General features: G+C 39.8%; 1 protein-coding gene across 1 annotated transcript in view; it reads right to left on the bottom strand.

The window, feature by feature from the left end:
- ABLIM2 (actin binding LIM protein family, member 2) overlaps positions 1-16,996 on the bottom strand; it is an 86,769-nt gene extending 69,773 nt beyond the window's left edge. Inside the window, exons 1-4 of the mRNA XM_010003121.1 lie at positions 16,902-16,996; positions 9,206-9,321; positions 3,083-3,209; positions 917-1,010 (exon numbers count right to left, since the gene is read on the bottom strand). The gene's annotated coding sequence lies outside the window, so the exon portion shown is untranslated. The remainder of the gene's footprint in view (positions 1-916; positions 1,011-3,082; positions 3,210-9,205; positions 9,322-16,901) is intronic.
- Between the last annotated feature and the right edge of the window lie 910 nt (positions 16,997-17,906).

A 17,906-nucleotide genomic window follows, 5' to 3' on the forward strand; every position in this document is an offset into this window, starting at 1 on the left:
TCTTTCAAATCCCATATTGGAAGTCTGTTTCCTGAGATGTCTGTAATAACATTTGATAATGGAAAAGCAGTCCATGCCTAACCCTAATGCCATACTGTGCCACCTAGTATGGACTCACTGTTTCCTTCAACTTGCTTCTCAGTCCCTTCCCACTGTTAAACTGTCAAAATGATGAACACATAAAAGTCTCTGTATGACTCAGATCCTTCTCTGGTGGAAGTTCTTTGGGACTTCTCCAGCCTTTCTTAACTGATAAAGACAAAGGAGCCAACTGAGCAATCTGTGGAATCTCTTCCTAACTTCAGTACTGCTAAGGTTTCAAAAGATACAGTGAAAGAGGAGAAATAAAAAGTGGATAAATGATAACTTTGATTGGATAACAATACACTTAGATCCAAGGATAAACTGTATTTAGATCAAAGGAATATATCAATTTCTGGCTCAATTATATGGAAATCTCTTTTGCATAAAGCATGAACAAACACCTACACTAAACATCCTCTCTTTTTAAAACAACAAACTCAAAAAAACCCTGCAATATAGCTAATTTCTCAGTGCTAAAATATATTTCAAATTATTAATTGTAGTTTTTCAGCAGCTTCACCCTAATGCCAGGGAAGGTAAAACAGAACTGAAGAGCAGAATTTATAAAGGATTTTAGTGTAAGCATGAAAATTTGCCTGATAAGCCATTCATTTAATACTTCTTCTACCTGAACGTTCTCCAGTACCACAAACATCCATCTAGGGAGTATGTGTATCATCATTAAGAAATGCAACAGAAAATAACCGTAGAAAAGGTTCCTAGTGTTTCACAAAAGTAACTAAATTGCTGCATTAACGCTCATTTGTAAGCATGACTTGACCCAAAAGAGCAAGTCACTTTGAGATGTGTTTGACTGACAGATTCTCCTTACCTCAAGCACTCTTCCTGTGATGTACTTTTCACAATTGTCACATCTGATACCAAACTTCGCATGATAGTCCGTTTCGCAGTATGGAATGCCATCCCTAGGGAAGAGCAACAGGCCATACAGAGACTGCTTAAGATAAGCTTACAGCTTTACTGGGAGAGTATACAGCTAAAATTTGTTAATGTTTCAACACTGAATGGGGTGTTTATGGACTTTTCCTCCTCCAAATTCTTACATTTCTTAATTTTGTAAAGAATGGAATAGTTAACAAACTATTCTAACCCTTCAGAGTCTACCACAATCCCACTTTCCTGTTTTGCCACTACATTCAGTCAGTGTCTCCCAGTCACAAAACTTAAGTCTGAGACTCTCATACAATTTGTTTTGATAGTGTTACTCATTAAATTCTTCCATGTATTTTGCACACTGGAAAAAATATTTTTCCCTCTGTTTTCCATTTAACTGCACTTAGTTTAGACTTCAGAGTAACTTCTCAACTGGCTATCTTGACTCTAAATCAAGTTTTGATTAACACTTAAATCTACTGACATTCTTGACTGGACTTGCTCAAAGATAGTAATGGATTAACCAACTCAGGAACCTGCTCCATGAAAGTCAGTAATGACTAAGAGACTTCAACCTCAGCAGCAGCAGAGATCTTGTAGTGTATAAATACAAAACATGTACAGTTATTTCACCAACACAAGTGATTTAAGATAATGTACAATTTTAAAATATGAAGGCATCTACCACTTCTCTGAGCAACCTGTTTCAGTGCTTCACCACCCTCATAAAAAAATTCTTCCTTAAATCTAGGCTGAATCTACTCTCCTTTAGTTTAAAACCATCACCCCTTGTCCGAATGCAACAGATGCTGCTAAAAAGTTTGTCTGCATCTTTCTTACTGGCCCCCTTCAGGCATGGGAAGGCCACTCACTATAAGGTCTCCCTGGTCTCTTCTTTTCTCCAGGCTGAACAACCACAAATCTCTCAGCCTTTCCTCACAGGAGAGGTGTTCCAACCCACTGAATGTTTTTGTGGTCCATATTTAACATAGTTAAATATATTTAGTTTGCTATGCTAATATAGCCCATGATCAGACAGATTTATTGGCAAGGTATAATTTTATTGGACATTGTCCTGAAGAAACAAAAATTAATTTTACAGCATATAAATTGGATTACTTAGAGACTAGCCTATAAGTTATCACAATAATTAATCAAATTAATTTAAGCAAGTGTGTTTCTTCTCTTGAATTATTTTTTTTGGCATTTAGATTTTTTTAAAACAGGGTTTCCCAATAACTACATCTTCAAAGTTGATAAAGAGTTTTTATCATTAAATAACAAACAAGAAAAGCACTGTTCCAAAATACAGCAGACTAGCATAACATTTGAGACCATGCAAAAACCTTATTTAAGAACACCCTTTTATTAAATATGGTTTTCTCAGCCTCAAATGCAAGCTGTGAAATTAAATGTTATACCTGTATTAATCCAAATAGAAATAATTGTTGAAAACCAGTGGGACATTGGCTCTGAAACTCTAGCATCTCTGGGCACTGGTGGCTCAGTTACTTAGCTGTTTCTGAAAATTTAATTGTATCAACACAGTTCTCTGAAGCAGAAATTAATCCCAGGTGCCCTGGCTAGTGGAAGTCCTGTATCTCACCATACTGAGATGACTGTTGACATGGGACTTGGTCTGTGTGTGTGCTTCGTGCTGCCTCTCATTGCTGTCATCACATTCAGTCCAAATGTGACAGCACCAAGGTCTGCAGCAGGGCAAAAGCATGATACATACTTCCTTAACAAACTTTTTCAGAACATTTTTTCTTATGTGAAACACATGGAAAGAATAATATCAGCTTGTTCACATCACAGCATTGCCAAGAGCAAAGTCAGATATAGATAACTAAGGACATACTCCACCCATTGCCCTTCTGTAATTTTGAAAAATCCCATTCCAGGTAAATAGATAAATTCTACTTTTCTTAATTTGAATTTTTCTGCATTTAATACAAGTTAGATAATAATTCAGGTAATAATCTTCAATCTTTTCTGTATCTCCAAACACTGATAAACACAGACTAAAAGATATGCTACGCTTAATTAGTTGATATTAAAATAATAGTGAAAATAAGTGAAAAAGCTCCTCCACCCAACTTACTTGCTGATGTACTCTGCGTTCAGCAGCTTGCCGCAAGTATTGCACTTAAAACAGCCCAAATGCCAGTGTTTGTCCAAGGCAACCAGTGACTGCCCATTTTTTATTTCTGAACCACAGCCCCCACAACCTGCAAGAGAAAAATCCAATATGAGTGAATCGCACGCTTGAAATAGTCACGCAACAACAGTGGTGACCACAACATGAGGAGCCATTGGTGTCCTAGTAACAGCTCATGCAGCTCTAAAGCTCCCTGCTGGCTGTTCACGGATGGATGACAAGTGGTGCTGCCCTACTACTGTCCTAACACTGCTAGAAGACAGTAATAATTAAAAAAAACAAACCTAAATACTTAGGTTTCCTAGTGACTTAGGCTTTAATTATTTTATGCTGTGTTTAAAAGATACAAAGTTTTGCTGATGAAATTTTCAGGTATTGTAAACCAGCACAATAAAATTAATAAAAGACATACAAATAACGAGATTAAGACAAATAATTGAACTTTCATCTATGTATCATTTTATTTGAAAATGTTACAATATTCTGAATATGTGGGAAAATAAGGATAAACGTCAGTAATGAACTTATTCTAGTATCCATATCTCAGTAACTCTCATAATCCTCCACAGGATTATGTCTTCCATTTTAGGTGAAAACAGGTTTTTTAGGAATTCTTTGTTTACACCAATAATTTGCTAGAACAAATACAAACCCTAAAAGACATTTAGAATTATAGAATCACTAAGGTTGGAAAAGACCTTGAATATCATCAAGCCCACCCATCAGCCCTACACCCCCAAGACCACTAAGCCATCTCCCAAAGCACATCTACACCTCCAGGGACCATGCCTCCACCACCTCCTTGGGTAGCCTGTTCCAATGTCTCACCACTCTTTCAGTGAAAAAGTTTTTCCTAATATCCAATCTGAACTTCCCCTGGTGCAGCTTGACCCCATTTCCTCGTCCTATCACTAGTCACTAGGTGGAAGAGGTCAACACCTGACTCCTTTCAAGGTAGCTGTAGAAAGCAATGGGGTCTCCCCTCAACCTCCTCTTCTCCAGGATGAACAGCCCCAGCTCCCTCAGCTTCTCCTCATAAGACCTGTTCAACAGACCTCTAATCAGCCTACCTGGCCTTTTTTGCACCTTCTCCAGCACCTCCATGTCCTTCTCATACTGCAGTGCTCAAAACTGCACACAGTGCAACTTGAGGTGCAGCCTCAGTAAGACTGAGGTCAGGATCGCCCCCTCGTTCCTGCTGGCCACACTATTCCTGATACAGGCCATGATGCTGTTGACCTTCTTGGCCACCTGGGCACACTGCTGGCCCATGTTCAGCCGACTGTCAATCAACACTCCCAGGTCCCTCTCTGCTGGGCAACTCTCCAGTCACTCCTCCCCAAGCCTGTAGCATTGCCGGGGTTGTTGTGGCTACACAATGTCACATAACAATGTCTTGCATGGTAGAAAAAGATACACAAAAGCATAAAAAAAGATGCAGCAAGCTATTAAGAGCTTCAAACACAGGATCTCATTAAAAGATTTAAACAGTTCCCTTAAAAATATTCTGATTTAAGATTCTGTTAGTTGGTTACATGACCCTAATGAGACACTTTGTTAGTGCACTTGTAAATGTTTAATTTCTGAGTGCACAACAAAGGATAGTTCTTATTTTCCTTGAGTGGATTTGGAATGGATTAAGGGAGCCATAAAATATCTCTCTAATATCACCCTGTAGAGCACCAATACGTGGAAACAAGCCCAGCACAAAAGCACATGCACAACAGATAAAAACATTTGAGTTTTGCTAATAAAAAAGAACATTTGGGTGTGTGCCTTCATTTAGTCCCACAAGACAACGAATACTGCAACATCTATTCTTTAACTGCAATGATTTTTTTTTCTGTGATCTCTCCTGCACCAGGGGTTCATCTGGTAATCTAGTTTAATCTGACTGCTTGAGGGTTTATTTCACAAACTGAATACAACACTGTCATCAGATGTCATTCACCTTTTGTCTGCTTTAAGCTTGTGTGAGCAGAAATGCAGCCATTTGGGAACTTTTTTTAGCTTTAACTGCTGTTTTCTCTGTTAAGATCCAGATAATTAAAAACGAATATTGTGGTTGCTATGCCAACTGTGCCTATTGATGCAATGTCCTGCTCATCCTGTCTTGGATGCAGCACCCTTTCTGACTCACCTACTTTCAACCAATAACTCTGCAGAACACATCAATTTGCTGCTACATGTTGATATTCTTCTGTGAGTACTCCTGCAACATCAACCTTGCCACAAGAATTTTCCTAGCTAGCATTTTATAAAAAAAACCACAACAAACAAACAAAAAACCAACAACAACCAAACCAGATAGCTAGGTATTTATATTATAATAAAAACCTCAAGGACTCAGGCAAAAAACCAAATACTTGATATTCTTCATTTCTTGTAACACATAAAGGAGGTCAAAACCAAACTGGGAGGATGAAAATAAAAGGACTGGTCAGAAGGGGTAGTGATGATGGGAGCTCAATGAGTCCCAAGAGATCTCCTGAAAGCATTTCTGAGCTCAGGTCAGGGATAACAGGCTGACAAATAACATATATAGTATGTATCAGGCTGTTCTGATTCAAGAGTAAAATCAATGTAACATCGGGTCAACAGATCACTTGGTCCTTGACTCAGCTTGCTTGAAGTCACATGTTTTTGTGCACTACTGTTCTTTTCTAAAAAGGATTGTTTGCTTAAAATATTAAAGTCATTTCCAAGAAGATGCTGAAACAAGGAAACATGCCATTTATTACTTTGTGTAACACGTAGCATTGCTACAGCCATTCTGGACTTTCTATTTTCCAGTTCAATCAAGATGTCTTTGATGCTGCTTATCTTGAAACACTGGTTCTAGCCTAAGGATTGGTAAGTGCTTGGAAAACACCTGCTATTACACACTGCTCTTTCACATACCAGAATCATAGAATCATTAAGGTTGGAAAAGACCTCTAAAATCATCAAGTTCAATCATCAACATAACACCACCATCCAAAAAAACCATCCTCAAGTGCTACATCTAGACATATATCACACATTAATCTGAATGTTTCCCAAATTCTTTATTATCTTTTTAGATATTTGGTTAACTTTCTGTATATTTTCATTAGTCAGGCTCTGACACATCCTGCACATCATATACATGCATGCACCTCTAGCTGCAGAGCTTTCCATTGAACCCCTCAAAGCTCTATTCCCCACCAAGGAGGTATTATAGCATTGCTACCCAATTTCCCAAGTGTCCTGGTTTGAGCCAGAATTACGCCAATTTTCCTTTTACTGATTTTTCTTTTTCCTTCAGTAAGCTTTTTTAACCAGAGTGTTCCAGCTAGGAATGATAACAAATGGTGGCATGTTTTTCTAACTGCTGGGTCTTGCAGGTTGCACCTTCACTGCAAGACACTAGGGAAATGGAGTAAGGAAGAGAGTAGAATAGATGTAGTCTACACAGGTAAGAAGATATTTATCTGGGATCCTGGCAACATCATGGTACTATTTACTTGGTAACCAGGTATGGATCTCAGTTTGCCCTTTAAGGAACCATGGTACCTATCAGCTTCATATCGACATCACGGCACCGTTTGAGAAGCAAAGCTGGTAAGTCTAAGGTGAAGATCAAAGCTATTTTATAAGTCCAGTCTACAGTGTGGCACATATCCAGGTTTGAACCAAGACTCTTATCTGAATCTGCCAAAACTTGTAGCAAGCAAGATTTTCTCCATTTCCATTTATTTAACATCTTTGTTGGCAACCTGGACAGTGGAATCAAGTGCATCCTCAGCAAGGTTGCTGAGGACATCAAACTGTGTGGTGAAGTCAACAAACTGGAGGGAAGGGATGCCATCCACAGGGACCTTGACAGGCTCGAGAAGTGGGCTCATGTAAACTGCATGAAGTTCAACAAGAAAGGTTCTGCACCTGGGTCAAGGCAATCCCATGTACGAATGCAGGCTGGGAGAAGTAAGGATTGAGGAAAACCCAGAGGAGAAGAACTTGGGGGTAGCAGTGGATCAGAAGTTTAATATGAGCCATCAGTGTGCACTTGCAGCCCAGAAAGACAACTGTATCCTGGGCTGCATCAAAAGAAGCATGGCCAGTTAGTCGAGAGAGGTGATTCTCCCCCTCTGCTCTGGTGAGAGCACACCTGGAGTACTATGTCCAATTCTGGAGTCCCCAACATAAAAAGGAGACAGAACTCCTCGAGTATGTCCAGAGGAAAGCCATGAAAATTATCAGAGGGCTGGAGTACCTCCTCTGTGAAGATAGACTGAGGAAGTTGGGGTTGTTCAGCCTAGAGGAGGCTCCATGGTGACCTTATATCAACTTTCCAATATCTGAAGAGGGCCTACAAGAAAGCTGGAGTAGGGCTTTTTACATGGGTGTATAGTGAGAGGACAAGGGTCAATGGTTTGAAGCTTAAAGAAGGGAGATTCACATTGGACATTAGGAAAAAGTTCTTTCCTGTGAGGGTGGTGAGATGTTGGAACAGTTTGACTAGAGAGGTTGTGGATGCCCTCTCCCTGGTTGCATGGGGCCTTCAGCAACCTGATTTAGTGGGAAGTGTTCTGCCCATGCAGGCAGGCTGGAACTAGGTGATCTTTAAGGTCCTTTCCAACCCTAGCCATTCTATGAAATTTAGGGCTCAAGATTCACTATTAATGAGTTTTACAGGAGATCAATATTTGAGGTTAAATTACTTGCATCTGTTTGAGATTTTTCTCAGGGAAACCTGTGTTTTCCAAGAGCAGGTTTGCCACAAATATAGACTCCCAGTACCCTTTTTCTTTGAGGCAAGTGATTTGCTGAGGTTTGCAGGTACTTGTGCACTTTGGAGGCTCAATGCAGTGACTTTTGAGAGGTGGGAAAACGCAACAAAGAGAAACTCTCCATGGTGTGGGGATGTGTGCGTACAGAGAAAGGGAATGCAAGTACATTAAAAGACTCTGTATCACAGATAATCAAATGCAGTTGTTCTGTTAGCAGTCAACGAGGCAAACAATTTCCATTAAAGTCAAAACCAATTTTCCCATATGACAAGGAGACAAATAGATGACAGACTACTAAAGAACATATCTGCAAATGCAGGCAGCCGTGATAGCTGGGGATGATCCACCTCTGGAATATGTGACACCTAGGAGAGAGGACCATTCCCTCCCCAAGACAACAGCATTAGCAAGAGAGAAATCAACAGAGCATCTCTCACTGCATTCACACAGCAGCTTTGCTGACAAACTGGAGAAAGAAGATGGTGAAAACCTATGCAAAAACAGACGTAGGACAAATTTCTCCCTGAAGTGAGCTGGATTTCTTTTATACAAAGATGAATAATCTATGGGGTCCATCCTCAGCCATGCCAAGTCCAGCTCAACGTGATGTGACAGTGATTAACAATATTTCTGTCTTTGCTGTTTGATTGAATTGCTATTGATCTCTAGTTACATACAGGCAGTGGATGAATGTTAAAGCATGGCAGCTCCTCACGAGCAAATCAGCAGAGGAACTGAGTTCAGAGCAACAATGCCACTCTGTGATCTGCTGCAAAATACATGTTATGAAAAAACCACATTTCTTCTCTGCAGTGTTTGTATCTTCTGACAGCACACAGTAGTACTGGGGTCCAGGTGAATGTCACTCTGGTCACACTGCACACATTAATGTTTCCTGTGTAATATTTAGCCGTGCAGCTGTCTTACAATATTTTCTGAAGCAACTCTGGAACAGTTAAGAATTATTAAATATCACTTTGGATTTTATTTTACCAGGATTTGGACTAAATTATCAAAAGTATTAAGATCTATATTAAGCCCTTCTCCAAATAATTGTATTTATTCCAGTTTTAATCAAATCTTCTGGGAAGTTCTGTGCATTGTTAACAATGGCACCATTTGTATCTCTCTTTAATATCAGATTTTCTCGGAAACCTGTCATAAACTTTTTCACATGACTACATTGTATTTCTTGACACCTTTTATGCAGCATAGTGGTAGAAATTCCAGTTACATATATTGGTGTAGAATTCTGTTCCTTCAACCAGTGCAGACCAAGAAGTACCAACAGAAAAGAGCACAAACCCCTACTTACTCCGCAGGTTCTGTACCGGGAACGAGCCAGTGCTGCTGGAAGGGGGCAGGGAACATTTCTGGCAGATGCATTCCTTCCCGTTAAAAGTTACCCTGTCGCCCGCAGGGAAAGGCAGCCTACAACAGAGGAAACAAAAGCAGACAGGCTACAGTCTCACACCTTTATCAAAACAAAGTGCCTTCCCATAAAGGATCCAATTATTACTTTGGCTTCCTTCTCTCTTCTTGCCCAACTCTCATGATTTTTCAGCCACTTAGAGGCTGAAGTATTGAAGGGAAACATTAAACAGATTATTGCAAAAGCAGATGTTACAGCTACTTGGGAAAAGACAGTATCTAAAGATACAAAAACACACTGAGCACTCAAGTCCAAATCCTTGTGTATCTAAGAAATGTAGTATCAGATAGGGTTGATCATTGACAGGATCAGTTGGAGAATTAAAACAGAATTGGTATCAGAGGGAGTAAGTACAGGCAAATGCAGCTGCTTTTATGTTGTTAAAATATGAGTGAACTCTCATAGGAGAAAAACTAATCCCAGTTACAAAACAAAAAGCACCTACATTACTTGTCTGCTCTACTCAACAACAGATCTCCTTACACTTAATTAAATCCTTCCTTTTTATCAATGCCCTTAAAACAAAATGCTTTCCACTGTGAGGTCTCTTGTCTGGGCACAAAAGCTGCTGAGTTTTTTTTCTTTCACAGGACCAGATGGACAAATCACTTTATAATGCAGCAAAGGATGGTCAGGATTTAGAAACACATTTCACTCCACCCAAAGCTCATGTCCAACTAAATCCCATGCAAGCTATCAAAAAATGGCTTAAATGGGGCACAAACATAATACAGACCTTCTGCCTTGTGGTGAAGTAAATCTGATCAGAAAATTTCATTAACATGTCATTAAAATTCTGCATGATATTCCCCCAAAAATGCTATTAAATTCACACCAATTGACAGGTTGTCTTCACTACCAAAGCACAGATATTTCTTGCTAAGCATAAACATTATTTTGTTCCCTAGAGCCCAACAAGGGCTTATTCAACATTTGTGTTGCATTTTAAAAAAACCACCTTATTACTCAAAGAGAGAACAAAAGCAATACTGTACTTCCTTTCTAAATAATGTTACTAAAATCTATTTTAAACCAGCTAAATAAGTGTTCAGCACTGTCATCCATTTTGGGCCACAGGCAATACCTCAAAAATTATGAGGACACAGAGTTTAAACATTGTCATATCTTTGGATTTCTGACATTGAATTCTGCTTTTCATCTTTTTTTCCTTTCACTAATGACTTAATACTGCAAACACGTGCTACCTTCTCATTTAAAAGTTAAGATAAGGAAAAATATTTCAAGAAAATAGCCTTTAAAATTATCTTTCTCTTTTACACAACTAAATGCTCCATGTGTGATTCTGTGACAGGCTCAACACCATGTTAGTACAGATCAGGGAGTCCTAAATTTCTCCTGGTTCAAGAAAGGATTTTCTATCATGAATTTCAGAGGACTGGAGGACCTGTCATATTAGGAGAAGTTGAGAGAACTGGATTTGTTCAGCCTTGAGAAGAGAAGGCTTTGGGAAGGCATTATTACAGTGTTCCAGTACTTACAGGGTGGCTACCAAGAAGATGGAGACTCTCTATTTACAAGGAGTCACATGGAAAATACAAGGGGTCATGGGCACAAGTTGCTCCTGGGGAGATTCCAATTGGATACAAGAGGTGAATTTTTCACCATGAGGTCAGGCAAACATCAGAATAGTCTCCCAAGGGAAGTGGTAGATTCTTCCAAATTTGACAGTTTTAAGTCTCAGCTTGACAGGGTGCTGAGCCATCTCATACAAACTATAGTAGTGCCTAGACAGGTTGATCACAGGTGATCTGTGAGGTCCCTTCCAACCTGGCATTCAATGACTCTATGTCTCTAGTATAACAGACAAAATGTAACAGAGCTGCACTGCTCCAGTGAGCTGCAAGTCTGCCCTGTCTTCCAGCAATCTGGCAGCAGAAAGCTCCTGTGTTATGTATTAAAAATAAATGTGCAAGACAGTATTTAATTCTGTTTCCATTTTATTAAAATGTTACAAAATCAAGTCTAGAACTAAGCACTACTGATACCTGGAAAGGCACATGCCAAAGAATTTCTGTTGTTTCAGAATGAAGACAACTTGTAACTGACCTCCTATGTGTCTTTAGGATCACACTTCATCTTTATTTACAGAAATTAATGTATTTATTGCAACCACTGGTAATCTATTTTGAATCAAACCCTCCACAAAAACAGTAACCTGCTCCACAGTTGCAATCACACAGCCACCCCAGTATCTTTCATTGTTTGACTCAGTGATCTACCTCACAAAAATGCAACTCAACTTCTAGCTGGACTTAGAAGCTCATTGGAAACAGATGCACCAAGTATCAAGTAGTTGGTACTGGTTGATGAGAAGCCCAACATGAGCCACCAATGTGTACTTGTACCCCAGAAAGCCAACCGTATCCTGGGTTTCATCAAAAGACGTGGCCACCTGGTCAAGGCGATTGTCCCCTCTACTCTGCACTTGTGAGAGCCCACCTGGAGTACTTTGTCCAGTTCTGGAGCCCCCAGAACAGGAATGACATGCAGCTGTTGGATAAATTACAGATGAGAGCTACATATATGATCAGAGGGCTAGAACACCTCTGCTATGGAGACAGGCTGAGAGAGTTGGGGCTGTTCAGAAAAGAAGGCTCCAGGGAGACCTCTTAGCAGCCTTCCAGTACCTGAAGGGGCTACAGGAAAGCTGAAGAGGGTTTTTTACAAGGGCATGTAGTGATAGGACAAGGGGGCTTTAAACTGGAAGAAGGAAGATTCAGGTTAGACATTAGGAAGAAATTCTTTATTGTGAGGGTGCTGAGACACAGGCACAGGTTGACCAGGGAAGTTCCCTGGAAATGGAAGTCCCTTCCTTGGAACTGTTCAAGGCCAGGTTGGATGGGGCTTTGAGAAATCTGGTCTAGTGGGAGGGGTCACTGCCCCCCCTGCAGGGGGGGTGGAACTAGGTGATCTTCAAAGTCCCTTCCAACCCAAACCATTCCAGGATTCAATAACGTAAAGTAGAAGTAGGGGCCATTCATTTTTAATTGTTTCATCTATCTTAGGCAATTAGACGACATGAAAGAAAACTCTATGTTTCCCTCTAAAAGGAATAGGATAATTGACCTCCTACATCACCAAGAAAGACCCAGGTAGATGACAGCTACAAATCATGCCAAAGCTTACAGGCACCACCACAGGCCACAGAGCCTACCTCAAGGCGCGCACGTGTAGAGGCACTCCTGCGCTTTTAGGTGTAAGATCTTTTTACATCTTACATGGTCTATTTTCTGAAAGTTTAGTAACCACTTACTGTGCCCTTCTATTCAGAGGGGAGAGGGCAACAATTTCACTTCTCTAGTAAGTTTTTTAGGACTGTAAGATACCTTCCTCTGTGAAAGCAGGAAAATCCTCCTTGGAAGTTGTCTACCCAAAGGTATCGGCAGGCGGTTCCTTCTCTCACTGGTCTTCTAAACCCATAATTAAGTCTCGGCGTTTGCCTCACTACATCGTTCACTGGGAATCCAGAATTTGTACACAACACATTTGCCAATATTTCTGTAACATCTGACATCTCCCTTTCACAAGCAGCCCTGCTCAAGGACCTCAATGCCAGCACAAGGGAAGGCACAACAGAAGGTGGCAACAGTCAATTAACAAGGTTTCAGTTTCCGAGTTCTTAAACTTGTGAGCAGGACTATATATAGGATTGTAGGTTAAGATCAGCATATCTGTTTTTGATTATAATGACATCTCACAACCAGTCACCCAGTGAACACTGTTAGTTATGGGGTATCATTATCTACTTATCCTTTTAAAAATATTCAGTGTAATTTTCACAGTTGGATAACCTATTTTTAAAATGAGAATTTAGAGCATCTTTAAAGCAGCTCTACGAAATTACTTGTAAGATTTTAATACACCTTCTATGATTCATTTTCCAATAAACTTTGTTTTACCCACCTGTCTACTTCATTTGTAAACCCAGAAATAACTGGAGCTCTCCAACAAAATTATATTGTAAAACATTAAACCACCATATGCAGCTGTGGGCAAATCATTCAAGCTTTCTGGACCAAATGAAAATGCTAAATTTTTTCTCAGAGCAGATGGATGGCCTTCTGTTCTTTAACTTGCTGATCTGGCTCTGTGGCTGAACAGTCATCTAAATTTGATATAAGAAAATAAACCAAAGTATATTGTCAGGGTTCTGGGGAGACCAAAGCTATTCATTTCAGCAGCAGACTGCAGTTACACTGGCTCAGGTGTAATGTCAGCCTGCAACCCGAGGACCTACAGGATCCAATTCTTCTCTAATTTGTACCTGGTACAATCATACCTCTCTAGGTTGCTCCATAGGGCCAAATTTGACCCAGGATGTTAAATGTGCTGAGATAAAGTGGACATTACTTGCTATCTACTGCCTTCATGAACATCAACAAGGGCAAATGCTAAGTTCTGCACCAGGGAGGAATAACCTTGTTAAACAGTACAACTCAGGAGTCAATCAGAAAGCATAAAAGAACATGGGGTCCTGGTGGACGCCAAGTTGAACATGAGTCAGCAGAGTCCCTGCAAATAGCCCAGCCACACCCGGCGCTGCATTAATGTAGTCAGCAGGTCCAGGGAAGTGGCTTTTTCCCACTGCCCCAGACAGCTGTGTGCACATTAGATTCTCTCATTGATTTTGTCATCTCAAGTAACATACACTTCCCACTGACTTATATTTAAATCTTATCTTCTTTGAAAATGAGAAAAAAAGGAGTCGGTACTGTGACTGGTTTACTACTCAAAGCAGTAACAGTTTAAAAGCATTAATTCAGAGCTACAGAAATACAGGTTATAAAAGTGCTTATTTAAAGCACTTAATGATCCTGCACCACCCTGAAGACCCTTGTCACAAGTGCAAAGCGCCTTCTGCTGCCAATGTTTTCCTGTTGAAGTTGGTAAGAAACCTGCTGTTAGTCCGTCACCACCTGCCAAGTTCACACCCTTCTGGAAGTCAGATTTCTAATAGAGCACCCACATTAAAGTCTGGCTGTAAAAGGCAATGTCAGATGCAGTTTGCATGATCACATGGTGTGCTTTGGACCATCATTTAAGGTTTCTGTCCATCTGCAAGAAATGAGGACACTAATGGTACTCCTGACTCTTCCCACCAAAGAAAATACCAAGGTAGAAAGATTTACAACCCTGTACCTTAAACCAAGTGGTTCTGATTTTTGCCTTTTATTCTTATTGTTTATTTAAACAAACAAACAAGTTTTTTTTCTACTTAAACCACATGTATTTATAGTCTACCCACCCTATTTTTACTGGGGATATCACTCAATAAAATAAATGCTGATGATGTTTAGACACAACAACCTTTCCCATAAAAACATAAATTATGCCTCGGTTGCAATGACTGGGGTAATTAAAGCCAAGCTGATTTAAAGCAGCTGAGTGTTTGCACTATAAAGAGATGACAGGATTCTTCTGCTGCTCTGCTCCACAAGTCAGTGTTAAAACCCCCTTGGGAGACACTAATTGAATCCCTGCTAGTCAGCAGGGCATTAGTTGGCTTTCATGAAGACAACATGAATTTTTATGTCCTTCTAAGGAAAGCACAGAACCAAATCCGGGACTTTCTACTGGTGTTTCAGAAAGCAGCAGTTAGAAAGAGTGACATAGCTTTTAATCTAACTATTTAGTTATAGAGGTTAGGGAACATCTCTGATTTTGTTTTAGATATTAAATCTTATTGTATCAGGAACTTAATTTTTAAAAAGCTTTAGCAAGTCTTCAATACACAAGATATTTGTAGCATGTTCTAGTGAGTATTTTCACTGTATTACAGTTCCAGATCCCCTGAATAAGTAATTTAGTCATATGGAAAACTGTTCTGAATTTCCAGGGAAAGCATACAAATTTTATCACCAACCCCAAAACTATCAGCTAACAGACTGACTAAATACAGCAAGAAGTTAGAATATCCAATGATCTGACTGAAAGCTAAGTTAGGTATCAAGCTGCTGAGTACAGTAACACACAGGTAAATGATTTTTGCTTCAATGCTAAATCCTAATGGTGTGGCTCAGGATCCAAGCACATTTAGCAGGAAATTGGAATAAACCAGGCTTTTAAAAAATCTTACATTAAGAAGTACCTCACTTTACAAAAGGCACTAATGTTAAGAAGAAAAGTACCAAGAATTAGTTGTGCTCATCTGAAGAAGAGCTGTAATACCAACAGACTGCAGGCCAAGAGCTTCTGCAGCCAGCAGTTGAGATCCACATGAGATCTACAATTACCCAAATAATGAAAAATAACATCTCCTCCAATTTATTAAAAATAAGTTTAAAAATTAGGGTTTTTTTTGTTGTCTAAAGAAAAATTATCCTATTAAATATAGCAAAACATGAACAGATAGTATTTAATATAATAGAGGCTTGTCAATCTCAGTTTTCCCTTTAACGTGGCTATTTAATTATTTCTGCAATGGATACATTAAGTTGATATCCTAACAGAAACCATGGCTGTTCTGGAATTTGAAGTCCCTCTCTGCATCAGCACAGGAGAACATCTGAGCTCAGCAGCCCTATGAGCTGGGCAGATTCAGCAGGCAGATGGCCACAGCGACACGGACACGCAGCTTTTGGACTGCAGAGTCACCTGAATGTGGCACCAGCACAAAGAGCAGCTACAATGTGGTGCATCTGTGCCCTGTTGTGCCTTCCCTTTGAACACAGGGTTACTTCTCTTGTACTGATAAAGGCTCAAGTTTAGCCAGAGAAATTACTACAGTCTTTCCATCTCATCCAAACTGCTGTATTGGTGCACTAAGGTCTGGCAGACCAGATTTTTTCTTCCTAAAGTTTTCAACAGACCTGTTTCTGCCGTTTCCACAGAAGAAGATTAAGATGCAGGTCAAATGGACAACAGTCACTTGAACTGCAGAGCCTGCAAACATCCCCACCAGCACTGAGTTTCATGGACCCATGTGGGAAATGAGCCCATGTACTACAGTGGGCTGTTGCGGTGGGAGGAAACCTCATGTGCTGTGTCACTTGTCACCTCCATGGCTGCTGCAGAACCTTGGTGAAACTGAACACTATTAAGTATTTGGAAGTTGCAGGTATTTTTGTCCTACTCTAAATTACTAGCAGAGCTTCTGGGAAACAGCACTGTGAAACCTCAGTTTAAAACTATTAATACATATCTGCTCTATTCACTGAAGACTCAGCACCGGCATTTGAATCCTTTGTAACTTCAGGCAACAAAAGAAAAAATAGGAGGCACTAAAGAAATTAAGCAACATTTGGGAAAAAAAAGGTCTAACCATAGAGGCAGTGGCAGTTTCTTGAAAAATGTACTTTGAAATTCTCAAAAAACCTCACACATAAGATACATAAAACAGGTAAAGCATTTGGAAAAAAAACAGAGGCACTCAGAATTTGCCTTTTTTTTTTTCTTTCTTTCCTTTTTTTTTTTTTTTAATTCTGTTGCTTCTTAAGGAGTACATAATAGAAAATAGAACTCTTTTTTTTCCATCTGTAGTTTATGATTTTGAACACCTAGCACTGGTCTTTCAAAATCTAGCTTTTAAATGAAAAACAGCTTCATGTAGAAAACATACCTGCAGACAGCACACACAAAACAGTCTGGGTGATAGGTTTTGCCCAATGCTGAGACCACTTCTCCCTCAATGAACTCTTCACAACTAAAGCACCGTGTACCATAGAGTCTCTGGTAGTCCAAAGTACAGATGTAGTCTCCCTGTCTCACAAAAAATCCTCCTTGTGCCAGGTCACATCCACAAGCTGTAGGAAGAGAAAAGAAAGACTCAGAAGGCTGGAAAAGGAAAACATCCTCTAAGACGATGCTGATTTTTCACTTATGATCTCTGTAGTTCCTAGTGGAATATTCAAGCCCTTCAACATATGGGTTTATGATCAGGGATCAATTGTGCATCTGAAAAACATTACTTTTACAGTAAATTACATCAGTGATGTATTTTAAGCACTAATGGTTACCTGACAAACATCACTCACCAAGCATGAACTGGAGGGATCTCCAGAACCATCTGCTCCTGGCAAAAGCAGTGTTTAATCCTGTCTGTCAATTTGTATTTTTAAGCTAAATCTATAGGAAAGGGTTAAAGATGATTAGCCAAAGGCTTGTGAGACTTCTCAGAGACTTTCTCCATTGCACCAGGGATGAAGCTAGGCTGGCATTTTGAAAACATGTAAAACAGGAAAGGAGAAATACAACAGTCTGGCTGAAGTCACGCAGAGAAGACAGAGATGTAGATAACCCACATCCATACTGACCAGAATCTTTGAAAACAGACTTGATTTTATTTATAGGCAGATCTGGAATTCAAAATGGTGATTCTGCTGCTGTGCTATTAGTCTAAGCCACAGCATCACAGTTGTTACTACATACTTCTGCTGCCAGAAATGTGCATGTAGAGAAGTGCTTCCAGCAGCAAGTGGTGTTTACAGTCAAATGAGGCTGAAGAAACGACTGTGGCAGTATCACTACTCACATACAGTGCATGGAAGAGTGGGAATGCTGTGTGTCAAATTCGGGTTGTGTGTACAAGACACTGCAGAGGTGCTCAGTGGTCCTGAAATCGCAG

This window comes from Chaetura pelagica, unplaced genomic scaffold (assembly GCF_000747805.2).
Source record: "Chaetura pelagica isolate M959 unplaced genomic scaffold, ChaPel_1.0 scaffold147, whole genome shotgun sequence".
In the NCBI taxonomy this organism is placed as follows: Eukaryota; Metazoa; Chordata; class Aves; order Apodiformes; family Apodidae; genus Chaetura; species Chaetura pelagica.